The sequence below is a fragment of the Eriocheir sinensis genome, chromosome 14 (assembly GCF_024679095.1).
Source record: "Eriocheir sinensis breed Jianghai 21 chromosome 14, ASM2467909v1, whole genome shotgun sequence".
Taxonomy (NCBI): domain Eukaryota; kingdom Metazoa; phylum Arthropoda; class Malacostraca; order Decapoda; family Varunidae; genus Eriocheir; species Eriocheir sinensis.
The window spans coordinates 15,259,829-15,271,819 of NC_066522.1; positions in this window are offsets into that span (position 1 = coordinate 15,259,829).

Below are 11,991 nucleotides of genomic sequence, written 5' to 3' on the forward strand. Positions count from 1 at the left end.
TCACAATAACTTTAATGTTTTTTTTTTTAATATTCATAATACTCGACACCAAACCTTCAGTATTAACAATATCAAATCAAGAGGTGGTTGAGGGGCCATGGGGGGCTGGCTACACTGATCTGGGGCACCACTCAACATCTGTAAGCGATCGTGCGGTGACAGATGTGTGTGACTCCCGCAAAGTTAGTATCCTACGTCTAATTTTGGTTACCCATGTGCCATCAGGTGACCAGGTGATGAGGTATGTTAAAAGTACTCGCGTGTCAAGATCCATCCGCGCACTACCTCAAGGAAGAGCGAAATATCGAAAAAGAGTGTTGTGAAGATGAATTCTCTCCGCCTCCCTTCACTCGTGTCTTGGGATGGGCGTCGAGGTTGCTGGTAGCGGCAGAACACGGCGCGGCGAGTGTTCAAAAGTATCATGTATTACTATTCTGACAATGCTGACTTGTTCTCAATGGTTAGGTAAAGGTGTATCTTATTTATTGATTTATATGTGTTTAGTATTTATTTGTGTATGCATCTATTGAATCTTCATACGCTTCCACGATGAGGAGTAGCTATTGAAAATGCTATAGAAAAGAAAGTAGAGCTGTATCTTAGTGGATCTTTATATTATATACTGTAACTTACAAAGGTGGATGTGATACTACCACTACTACTACTACTACTACTACTACTACTACCACTACTACTACTACTACTACTACTACTACTACTACTACTACTACTACTACTACTACTACTACTACTACTACTACTACTACTACTACTACTACTACTACTACTACTACTACTACCACTACTACTACCACTACTACTACTACTACTACTACTACTACTACCACTACTACTACTACCACTACTACTACTACTACTACTGATATTTATTGTCCAGTTCTCTAATATTATCTAATCATCTGTTGACAACGATAGAAATATATTACCAATAGTTCAACTCTTCTGGATGATTCACCAAACTTTAACTTTGCTGTCACAGGGAGAAAAAAAAATATTGCATTGCTCCTTTTTTCTATATGTGTGAGCACTTTATTCATATCGAGTTGAAACGTGTCTTTCACTTTTATATTTCCATGCAATAGATATAACCCGGAGGTGTGGAAACATATTTATGGCGTTTCACATTGTTTCCTTGTTGTTTCGCCATTGAAAATAAAGAAAAATAGAGTCGTATGTGGTAAAAGAACCTCATACGCAGACATGCACGTCGGTGGGTGTGGAGGCGAAAACCCGAAGAAAAAAGGAACCGAGAGAAAGTGAGGGAAGGGGAGAGAGAGAGAGGGGGAACGATAGGGCAAAGGGAAGGAAATAAAGTGAAGCGGAACGCGGAGGGGAAGGGACGAGGAGGGGAAAAAAATACGTAACGGTAAAAATGGATGGAGAAAGAAACGGCAGAGATAAAAAAAAAATTGAATGTAAAATACTTGTGAAGGGAAAACGCACTCCCACACCTGCCAGCACACACACACACACACACACACACACACACACACAGAGAGAGAGAGAGAGAGAGAGAGAGAGAGAGAGAGAGAGAGAGAGAGAGAGAGAGAGAGAGAGAGAGAGAGAGAGAGAGAGAGAGAGAGAGAGAGAGAGAGAGAGAGAGAGAGAGAGAGAGAATTAATGCAAGTCAGGAAGTTCTGCGATAGTTTTTTCCCCGTCTCATTAACATATCAACAGGTTAAATGAGTCTCCGAAATGGTGAATTCGTTTGGTCGTTTCAAATAGCTCTACGGCTTCATACAGATAGCAATGGGAGGGGTCAGTGGGTAGCATGAGGTATGAGGCTGTAGGTATATGGGCCGAATAATCAAATATTTAGGCGCCCAAGCACACCAAGGCTTTCGTAGGAGTTCCGGGCTTTTCCAGGGGTAATTTAATGACCCTGATGATAGTTTGGCCCTTCTTCTATCTGAGGGTCATACTCTTAAAAAATTCCGTCCTCAGGCACACATATTTGACAAGGCTTTCGTAGGAGTTCCGGGCTTTTCCAGGGGTAGTTTAATGACCCTGATGGTAGTTTGACCCTTCTTCTGTACCACGAACCTACAAAAACACTCATTAGAACCAGACTGATCTCCTTCTCGGCCTTTAAAAATAGTTGATGTGAAAGGCAAAAGTGTCACCAACCTGAGGAATTTGTCTGTTAGTAATGTAAAGTGTTTTGTCGTTCCCTTTCTCCTCATTAGTGACTAGAATACAGTAAGGGTGGTGGGGGGAGGGGAGGGGGACGCATGTTGATTTTTGCACAGTGTCTTTTGTTTAGTTTTCTCGCGTTTTTGCGTATCTGATTCCTTTATATTTCCATGTTGGTGTAGTTTTCAATTTGCATATGTTGGGTTCTGTTACGTGTCTTCTTCTTCCTCTTCTTCTACTTCTTTTTCTTGTTCTTCTTTTTCTTCTTTTTCTTCTTCTTCTTCTTGTTCTTCTTCTTCTTCTTCTTCTTCTTCTTCTTCTTCTTCTTCTTCTTCTTCTTCTTCTTCTTCTTCTTCTTCTTCTTCTTCTTCTTCTTCTTCTTCTTCTTCTTCTTCTTCTTCTTCTTCTTCTTCTTCTTCCTCTTCTTCTTCTCGATCTTTTTCTTGTTCTTCTTGTTCTTGCTCTTGTTTCTGTTCTTGTTCTTTTTCCTCCTCTTACTATTACTATTATTATTCCTATTATTATTTATGTTGTTTTATAGTTACCATCACCACCATTGTAGCCACAGTCATTATAATTATTACTATTATTATTACTATTACCATTACTATTCCTATTTATGTTGTTTTATCATTACCACCACCACCACCACCACCGTCATCATTATCACACTTCACCGCCGAGTCCAGGAGGGCGCGTGTGGTGTAGTGGTGCAGCGGGCGCGGTTAACGAGCTCATTTAAAATGTTTATAGAGGAACGGGAGACAACGGCTATTTCGCTGTTGGTTCATCACTCCACCCTGTCATGAAGCAAGGCGGCCGTCACCAAGCACCACCAAAGCCAGCGTAGGTGAGGGCGTAAAGAAAAGCCGATATTGATTAAAAAGCAAGGTCTGTATTAGTAAGTCAGCCGTAAAGTTCATCATAAAGTAGAGAGTATGGCTGTGATTAATGCTAAGTACAGTCTCCGGTAAGAATAAAGTTAGACCTCCACTGAGCTCAGACTCCACCATCACTATCACCACTTCCACTATCATCACTCCACCAGCATCACACACGCTCCCACTCGCCCTCTTCCTCTCCCTCTCCCTCTCCCGCACCATCACTTCGCGTCCTCCTCCCCTCTAAACATTGTAGTATTAATTGGTAGCACAGTCGATGGTTTCCTGCCCTGCGGAGAGAGTATATATGAATCCTCTGAAGTGGCCGTGTACCTGTTTGTTTAATTGGCTTTACCGCATCGCAGGGTAACGGGATTATTGTACATCTGTCCCGTCCAGGTAAACAGAGAAGGTTTGACCGTGTATAGTGCTGCTCATGTTACATTAGATAACGAAACGCCGCTGTAGCTTAGAGCGAAACTGGAAATGAAAACGTTCTCATGAAAGCGGAGAATAATATTGGTATACCGTCAGTCGAAAAATAAGTGCGCAGGAAATAGAAACACCCGCAGAGTAAAAATAAATGTAAGATAAAATGTATATTCCTAAAAAAAACAAAAAAACACTAGGAAATAAAACCACCCACAAACTAAGAGAAAAAAAAAAAAAGATAGACATCCGTCCTAAAAAAAAAAAAACGTTAAAATGCGCACTGACAAAAATGTAAGATGCAAAGAGACAGCGAGTCTGTCAGGAAAACAAAATATAATCCCTCGGTTAACGCGAGAGAAAAATAATGACTTTGATATATTTGTCGGCGATCAGGTGACTGTTTATGTGTAGTTTCCCGCACCAAATTGTTGCCACATTTATATGATGTTTGTGAGAGCAAAATAATGGCCGTTTGCATGAAATGAATTTTATTGTTGAAACTCGAGACCAGCGTGTGGGTGGCGGCGGCTGGCCGCGCCCGCCACTCGCGGCTTAAAGAACGCGGAGTTATTGTGCCGACACCGGGTCTGTCTCTGCATTATGAAGCGCTAGACTTCAAAACCGAAACGGTCAAGCATTATTCATCCCGTACACACACGCCCAGGTGTATTTCTCACGTCCAGCGACGAGAGGAAGCGACTGCTGAGGCAGGAGGGCGGGACGAGCGCCTCGCTGAGCCTCGATGGATGCGACTTGTCTGGGAGATGAACTTTCCACTTATTTTATATTATGTCGAGAATAATATTAGATAAAAGTTTATCTATTCATTCACATCTCTCTCTCTCTCTTATATATATATATATATATATATATATATATATATATATATATATATATATATATATATATATATATATATTCATAATAATTTAGAGTGCCTGCCTGGGAAGCACCGTCATATTACAGTAATTAAGAAATTTATGAACGCAATAACATTACATTAATGGCTCACTGACCTCGTCTTTGGCAGTAAAAGCACGCTGCACGTGTGCGAATATTTGCACTATTAATACCACGAGTGCCGGCACGCATCTCGCGGGCTGCTCCAAGGTTACATGGAATAGAAACCCACTTCCATAAATATATTTTCCTTTCTTTCCTTGGCACTTGGCACGCCGGCTTCCGTCTCAGCAACATTTTCCTGGGTTCCTTTCCTCTTCTCGCCGCTCAGTCTGGCCCCCCTCCCCCCTCACTCTCATTGCCGCAAGACTCAAAGTTCTCCTTCCTTTCTTCCCGTAAGCATCCTCCGCTCCGTCCCTTCTTGCTCCCCGCGCTTCCAACTGTTCAGCAACTTATATAAAATTGCACAGATGTAAATGACAGCTGGAGAATTGCCAGGCTCAAAATTGAATCAGTGGTGTAAATGTGAGGTGGAGTTGGTGGAAGGAGGAAGGGGGAAGTGGAGGAGGAGGAGGAGGAGGAGTAGGAGGGGCTAAAACGAGGAGGCAGAGGAGAAGGAGAAGGAGGAGGCGTAGCAGCAAGAGGAGGAAAAAGAAATTCGGCATCAGAAGTGGTGGTAATAGTTAGCTTCTTGTCACTTCCAACTCGTCCTCCCTGGAGCGCGCCACTCGACAACTCTGAAACTTTTTAATTAGGCCAAGTTGTGAAGTGTTATATTTTCTTGTCTCGGAGGCGGCGCGGGATACAGCGGTAGGGGGCTCTTGAAACTCGTGTTGACGGGACCTCCGGGGCTGAGTGGTGTGTGTGTGTGTGTGTGTGTGTGTGTGTGTGTGTGTGTGTGTGTGTGTGTGTTTCTCTCTTTGTGTATGTGTGTATGTTTAGGAGAGATAGGGAGACAAAGACACACATACACCTATTCTTACGCCATTAACTAAACCAAAGCAAGAGGTAGATAGGAAGACAGATAGATGGATACATGGATAGATAGACAGAGAGAGGGTTAGATAGATAGATAGATTGACAGATAGATAAAAGAGAGACGCAGACAGAGGCAGAGGCAGAGAGGGACAGTATAGGAATAGAAAAGGAATCCAGGGTAGGGGAAGTGAAGCGCAGACTCTGACAAAAAAGAGATTTGTTTCCGGGCGATGGAGCAGCATTGGAAAGTTGTTGTAGGGGGCCGCACGCCGTCCCCCCCCCCCCCCCCCCCTCACACCCACGAGGGACGCCTGTCAGGGTTGGTTTGCGGCGCCTTTGTTGTTTAGCCGAAAACTGCACCGATGAAAAAACGTAAGGAAGAAAGAAATGCTGCCAGAGAACCGTTAAGAACAAAATAAATAAAAAACGTTAAAAACAAACAAAATAACGTTATGAACTAAAAAAAAACGTTACGAACAAAAAGTTACGGACCCCCAAAAGTTGCAATAAAAAGGTTAAGAACGAAAATAAACACTAGGAACAAAAAAAAAATGAAAAACGTTCTGAAAAAAAAAAAACGTTGCTAATAGAAAGTTACTGAGCCAAAAACGTTGTGATTAAAGAAACGTAACGAGCAAAAAATAAAAAAAACGTCACGTAGCCCAAAAAACGTCACTAACAAAAACACGTTGTTAAAAAAGATACAAAAAAAACGTTATGAACAAAAAACAAACGTTAAGAACAACAACAACAAATAATAAAAAAAACGTTATAGTAAATAGGACACACGCACACATGACGCAATTCTCGAAACTATCTTAATAAACAACAACAACAACAACAAAAACAACAAAGTAACTACATAGCGTAAAAAAATATATATTCTTCTTAAAACATATCATTGTCGGCGTCCTTGAAACACGAGACGCATTTTCTAAATTAATATCCTCCTTTTTGGCTTCCTCCTTTATTAACTTATTAGAAACAAAAGCGTCTTTGTGGCCTTTTTTTTAATATTTTTTGTTGTGCCTTTGTACCGTAGCATAGAAAAAGAAAGATGAAAGGCGAATATAAGCTCTTAATTGCCTTAATATTAAAGCCGAACACATACCATCAATATTTAAAAGCAAGTAAAGAGCAGCAGAAAGAAGAAAAAGTACACTCCACCGTTTCCACCACTCCACCCGAAACTGATCTCTTCCACCCGAAATTGATCTCTCTTTTGGCCACTCCTCTATACTTTCTTTTATACGGGTGGTGATTACAGGGCACTTTGTTCGTCATCCCAATTATTTTTTTCCCTGAGCTGCTTCCTTCACTCCTAAAAAAACCCACCATGCATTAATTACTCAACCAGAAGGAAGGAAGGAAGGAGGAGTCACTATTGATTGCATGCACCAAAAACCGAAAAAATCACACACATCGACTTTAGTAAAACCCTCTTGGCGACGTCTCTTTGTGTGTGCGTATGCGTCTCTGCGTGAACGTCTAATTCTCAGAGGATAGTCGTGTCATGCAGGAAAACGCCGGAATGAAGAAGAACGGAGAAAGAAAGAAAGAAGTCGTGTGGATTAAGCTGACGGTGACGGAAGGGGAGAGAGGGGAGAGGAGAGGGGGGAGAGGGATGCTGGTGGTGCTGATGACGGCTCAGCGCACACAGGGAGATTATGTAACGAGACGCATCAACAAAGGGAATACATTGAAGGGAAGTGGAATACAAAACAAGCGTACTTAACTCCGAGAAAGACCGACCGAGGGGGCATTAGAGGAGGAGGAGGAGTAGGAGGAGGTGGACGAGTAGGAGGAGGAGGAGAGGAAGAAGATTAAAGGTAAACAAAGAGAATGCGAGGGAGTTAGTAATAAAGAGAACGGGAGAGAATAGACACTGGATAAAGGGGACATTAGTGGGCAAGGGAAGGAAAAACGAACTGGGGAAGAGAAAGCAGCGAACGCAATACAAAGGAAGAGAGAAAGAAAACGGGGGATAATAGCCGAGAGAGAAAGGGTAACTCAAGAAAACCTGGAATGAGAGAGAGAGAGAGAGAGAGAGAGAGAGAGAGAGAGAGAGAGAGAGAGAGAGAGAGAGAGAGAGAGAGAGAGAGAGAGAGAGAGAGAGAGAGAGAGAGAGAATTATCATACAAAAGCAAAAAGAAGAAACATTGATATATATTTAGTTAAAAGAGAAATGCATCAGTAGCGGCTTTCTGTTTGTCTCTCTTTGTCTCTCTTGATAGCTTTTGTTTTCTGTTTCTGTCTGTGTGTCTCAGGGTGTCTGTCTGTCTGTCTGTGTTTATCTCTATCTCAGTGTTTACCTCTCAGTCATTCTTCCTTTCTTTCTCTTTTTCTTTCATATTTTCTTTATTCTTTCAGCTCTTTACCTGTGTGTGTGTGTGTGTGTGTGTGTGTGTGTGTGTGTGTGTGTGTGTGTGTGTGTGTGTGTGTGTGTACTTTCTTAATTATGCTGGAGGTACTTTTCACTTGGGTTTACTTTTCCTTGAGTCTCCCCCTCGCTCAACCTCCACATCGGGTTCAGGGATCAAGGCTTTGTGCATAGGGCGGGCGCTTTCAAGTTCTTACCAAAAGAGAGAGAGAGAGAGAGAGAGAGAGAGAGAGAGAGAGAGAGAGAGAGAGAGAGAGAGAGAGAGAGAGAGAGAGAGAGAGAGAGAGAGAGAGAGAGAGAGAGAGAGAGAGAGAGAGAGAGAGAGAGAGAGAGAGAGTACTGCCTTTGCCATTCTTGTTGTGGGGGAGAACTTGATGGAGAGTGGGCGAAGTGAACCTGAAGGAGGGGGAGGAAGGAAAGAGAAAGTACTCCTACCTCCATTTCTCTAGCTACGGGAGGGAAGGTGAGAGGAGGAAAAGGGAAGGAAGGGAGGCAAAGAGAAAGCACTACTGACTCCATTTCTGTAGCTGCGGGAGGGAAGGTGAGAGGAGGAATAGGGAAGGAAGGGAGGGAAAGAGAAAGTTCTGCCTCCCATTCTGCCTGGAGGAGAGGAGAATTGAGGACAGGGAATGAAAAAAGGAAATATACGTCTACTTCAGCTGCAAAAGGAGGGTGAGAGATGGAGAAAGGGGAGAGGAGGAAACGAGAGAAGTAAAGCGACACAACCCCCCCCTTCCCCCCTCTCCCTCCGCCCCCCCCCCCCCCACACGACGCTATATATAGTATCAAACGACATGCTCTCCATCTTCTCTTGAACTAAAATATTGCAGCAAATTTAAATATATCTCGTCTCCCATTATCTGACCTTCCATCCTTCCTTCCTTCCTTTCTTCCTTCTTTCCTTTCTTCCTTCCCTTTTTCTTCCATCGTCCTTTCCACCATCCATTCATCTATCCTGCCAATTTTTCCTCCTCCTCCTCCTCCTCCTCCTCCTCCTTCCCCTACTCCTTCTTGGCCTTTTATTCTCCTTTCTTTTCTTTTCTAATTATATTGCCAGTCATGTATTGTGTTCGAAGCGTTCAGCTGATCAGTTCGAACCTCCCAAAGTGCTCTCTCTCTCTCTCTCTCTCTCTCTCTCTCTCTCTCTCTCTCTCATCTTACCTTCCCAGCTGCAGCCTCTTTCTTTCTCCCCCTTTATACGTATTCCCCATTCTTCCTCCGCCTCTGCACACCTGCCACCTATCTACCTCTTACCTGTGCTCCATTGTTCCCACCTGGCTGCGCTACGTAATTGCCCCATAGCTGCTATGGGTTCCTCAAGGTCGTATGTGCAAGCGTGGTCAACATTAGACTTGTGAATTTACCCTATGAACTCTGGGCTGATGTTGGATGTTGCAGGAGATGGTTGAGTGGCTGATAGGTTGAGTTTAAGATGAGGTATAGATAGAGGATGAGGGTGTTACAGCAGGTAGAGGGGTAGTAGGTGGCTTAGAATGAGTAAGGTGAGGTACAGTGGATAATGGATGTGTGACAACAGGTAGATTGATGATGGATTGGTTAGAATGAATGTAAGGTGAGGTTCGGAGGACAAAGGATGTGTAACAGAAGGTGCTTGAATGATTGGGTGAAGTGCAGGGCAAGGTATAGTTGAAGGAATAAATGTCAAGGTATAGTCTTGTTTCCTTCTGGTGAGGCAGCGTCTGTGATGGACGAAAAAGTGTAGTAAAAAGATTAAGTTTCAGGTATAGTCTTTCGTGAGTGATGAATAGGGTTGTGAAGTGTTGTGTGTGGTATAAGTACATATACTAGACATAGTAATAGTTTAAGTAGGGGTGACGTTGACGGATATATGAAACATGAAATTTTTGAACCAAGAAACGAGATGCCAGAATCAACCTTTTAAATCTAGTTTTAGTACCTTACTAGGAACAAGGATGCAACGAACGAGAGATTAAAAAGTGTAGAACCAGGAAACGAAATGCTGGAAAGATTTTACAAGTCTTCCATTCCACGAACTGAAAACGAAGTAGAAATAATTAACAAGAAACTTAAAACTAGAACCAGAAAAAAGTAGTAGTAGTAGTAGTAGTAGTAAGAAGTGAAACAGGTAAAAAAAAGAGATAAAAAAAGATGTAGAACCAGATAGAGGAATAGTAAACACGAGGCAGACAAAGGCAGACAAGGAAAGGTGAATAACACGTCGGTACACCTGGATGTCACGGTCAATCAGCCGGGCCCGTGTTACCTGTCCGTTGCTGTTACCTGCCCGCCACACCTGGAATAGCCAGTGAAGCGGAGGTGGAATTCGCGGGGACGAGGATACCGGTGGTGGTTCAACGGAGCGGATTTGAAATTCAGAAAGATGATAATTATGCAGTAAGGCTGTAGTAGAAGTTGTAGTAGTAGTAGTTGCAGCAGTAGTAGTTGCAGTAGTAGTAGTGGTAGTAGTAGTAGTAGTAGTAATAATAGTAATAGTAGTAGTAGTAGTAGTAGTAGTAGTAGTAGTAGTAGTAGTAGTTGTAGTAGTTGTTGTAGTTGTAGTAGTAGTAGTAGAAGTAGTAGTAGTAGTAGTAGTAGCAGTAGTGTTAGTAGTGGTGGTAGTAGTAGTAGTAGTAGTAGTAGTAGTAGTAGTAGAAGGAGGAGGAGAAGGAGAAAGGAGAAGGAGAAGGAGGAGGAAGAGGAACAGGAACAGGAACAGAAGGAGGAGGAGGAGGAGGAGGCGACGGAGGCAGTGGAAGAGGAATAGAGAGAGTGAGACATAGGGTGGCACAGACATACATAATAATCAACGAAGGACGATCTCTCTCTCTCTCTCTCTCTCTCTCTCCCTCCAGGACCGAGATTTGCCTTCCTATTTTATTCCTGTTGATGGGATTACGCCAAACGAGATTATCGAAGACGAGTCGAATGAGTTTTGGGCGCCGCGCTGTGATTGGCGGGCCGGCGGGGGAGGAGAAGGGGGGGGGGGAGCTGGTGACGTCACTGGCCGCCCCGGGACCCCTCCGCCGATGGTTGGAAATGATGAAGCAAATATGAATATAAGGGAAAAAAAGGCTCTTGCCCTTCCCACACGAAAAAAAAATGGCCTGCTGTGTGTGTGTGTGTTTGTGTGTTTTTGTGTGTGTGTGTCGGCATGAATATACGTCTGTCTGTCAGCCGAGAGAGAGAGAGAGAGAGAGAGAGAGAGAGAGAGAGAGAGAGAGAGAGAGAGAGAGAGAGAGAGAGAGAGAGAGAGAGAGAGAGAGAGAGAGGAAGGAAGGAAGGAAGGAAGGAAGGAAGGAAGGAAGGAGGGTGAGAGGGAAGGAGAGAGAGAGAGAGAGAGAGAGAGAGAGAGAGAGAGAGAGAGAGAGAGAGAGAGAGAGAGAGAGAGAGAGAGAGAGAGAGAGAGAGTGAGAGAGAGAGAGAGAGAGAGAGAGAGAGAGAGAGAGAGAGAGAGAGAGAGAGAGAGAGAGAGAGAGAGAGAGAGAGAGAGAGAGAGAGAGAGAGAGAGAGAGAGAGAGAGAGAGAGAGAGAGTCGTTTTAGCGCATTGAAAAGACGGAACGAGTCGGATTACTGAAAAAAAGAATGGCGTAAAAAGTTAGTGGAGGAAGTATAAGTTACAGGAAAGAGCATATAGAAGAAATAACAAGAAATAATAGAAGAAAAATCACCGTCACGAAAAAAAAGGAAGATACGGCAAAAGACTATAGAAGCAAAAGTAATATTACGGCACTTTCACTTTCACTCTGACTTCCTTTTTGCTCCACACTGTATCTCTTATTAATGGGAAGGGAGAGCTTTTGTTCCGTTCACTCCATCATGTCTGGGAATACTACAGTAGTATCATACGCTAAGTGGATTAAGAACTGAGAAGATGAACTGCTCCATCGGAAAGCCACATTATAATGATAGTCTTAATCATCTTAATTCTTTCGATGGAACCCAAGAATGACACGCAAAAGAGGTAGATGGAGAGAGTGGGAAGGGTAGGGAAGGAGGGAGAGGAAGGGAGAGAAAGAGGAGAGGAGAGGGAAGAGAGGGACGGGAAAATAAACCGTACTTTTCTGCTTTGTATTCTTTTCTAATTTGTATAATGGGGGCTTTGACATATGTAGGATGGTTGTGTAACGGAATGAGACGAAAGCTTATTAGGTAAAGAGCATTTAGCAGGAAAAGAGCTTGCAGGAACTCGACATGAAGTGGCTTGCGTGTCAGTTTTATAGGTGGTTTGCTGGACATTTAGTGTGGCAGAGTGTCTCCAGGTTCCCTCTCTTCTAGTTCAGAGT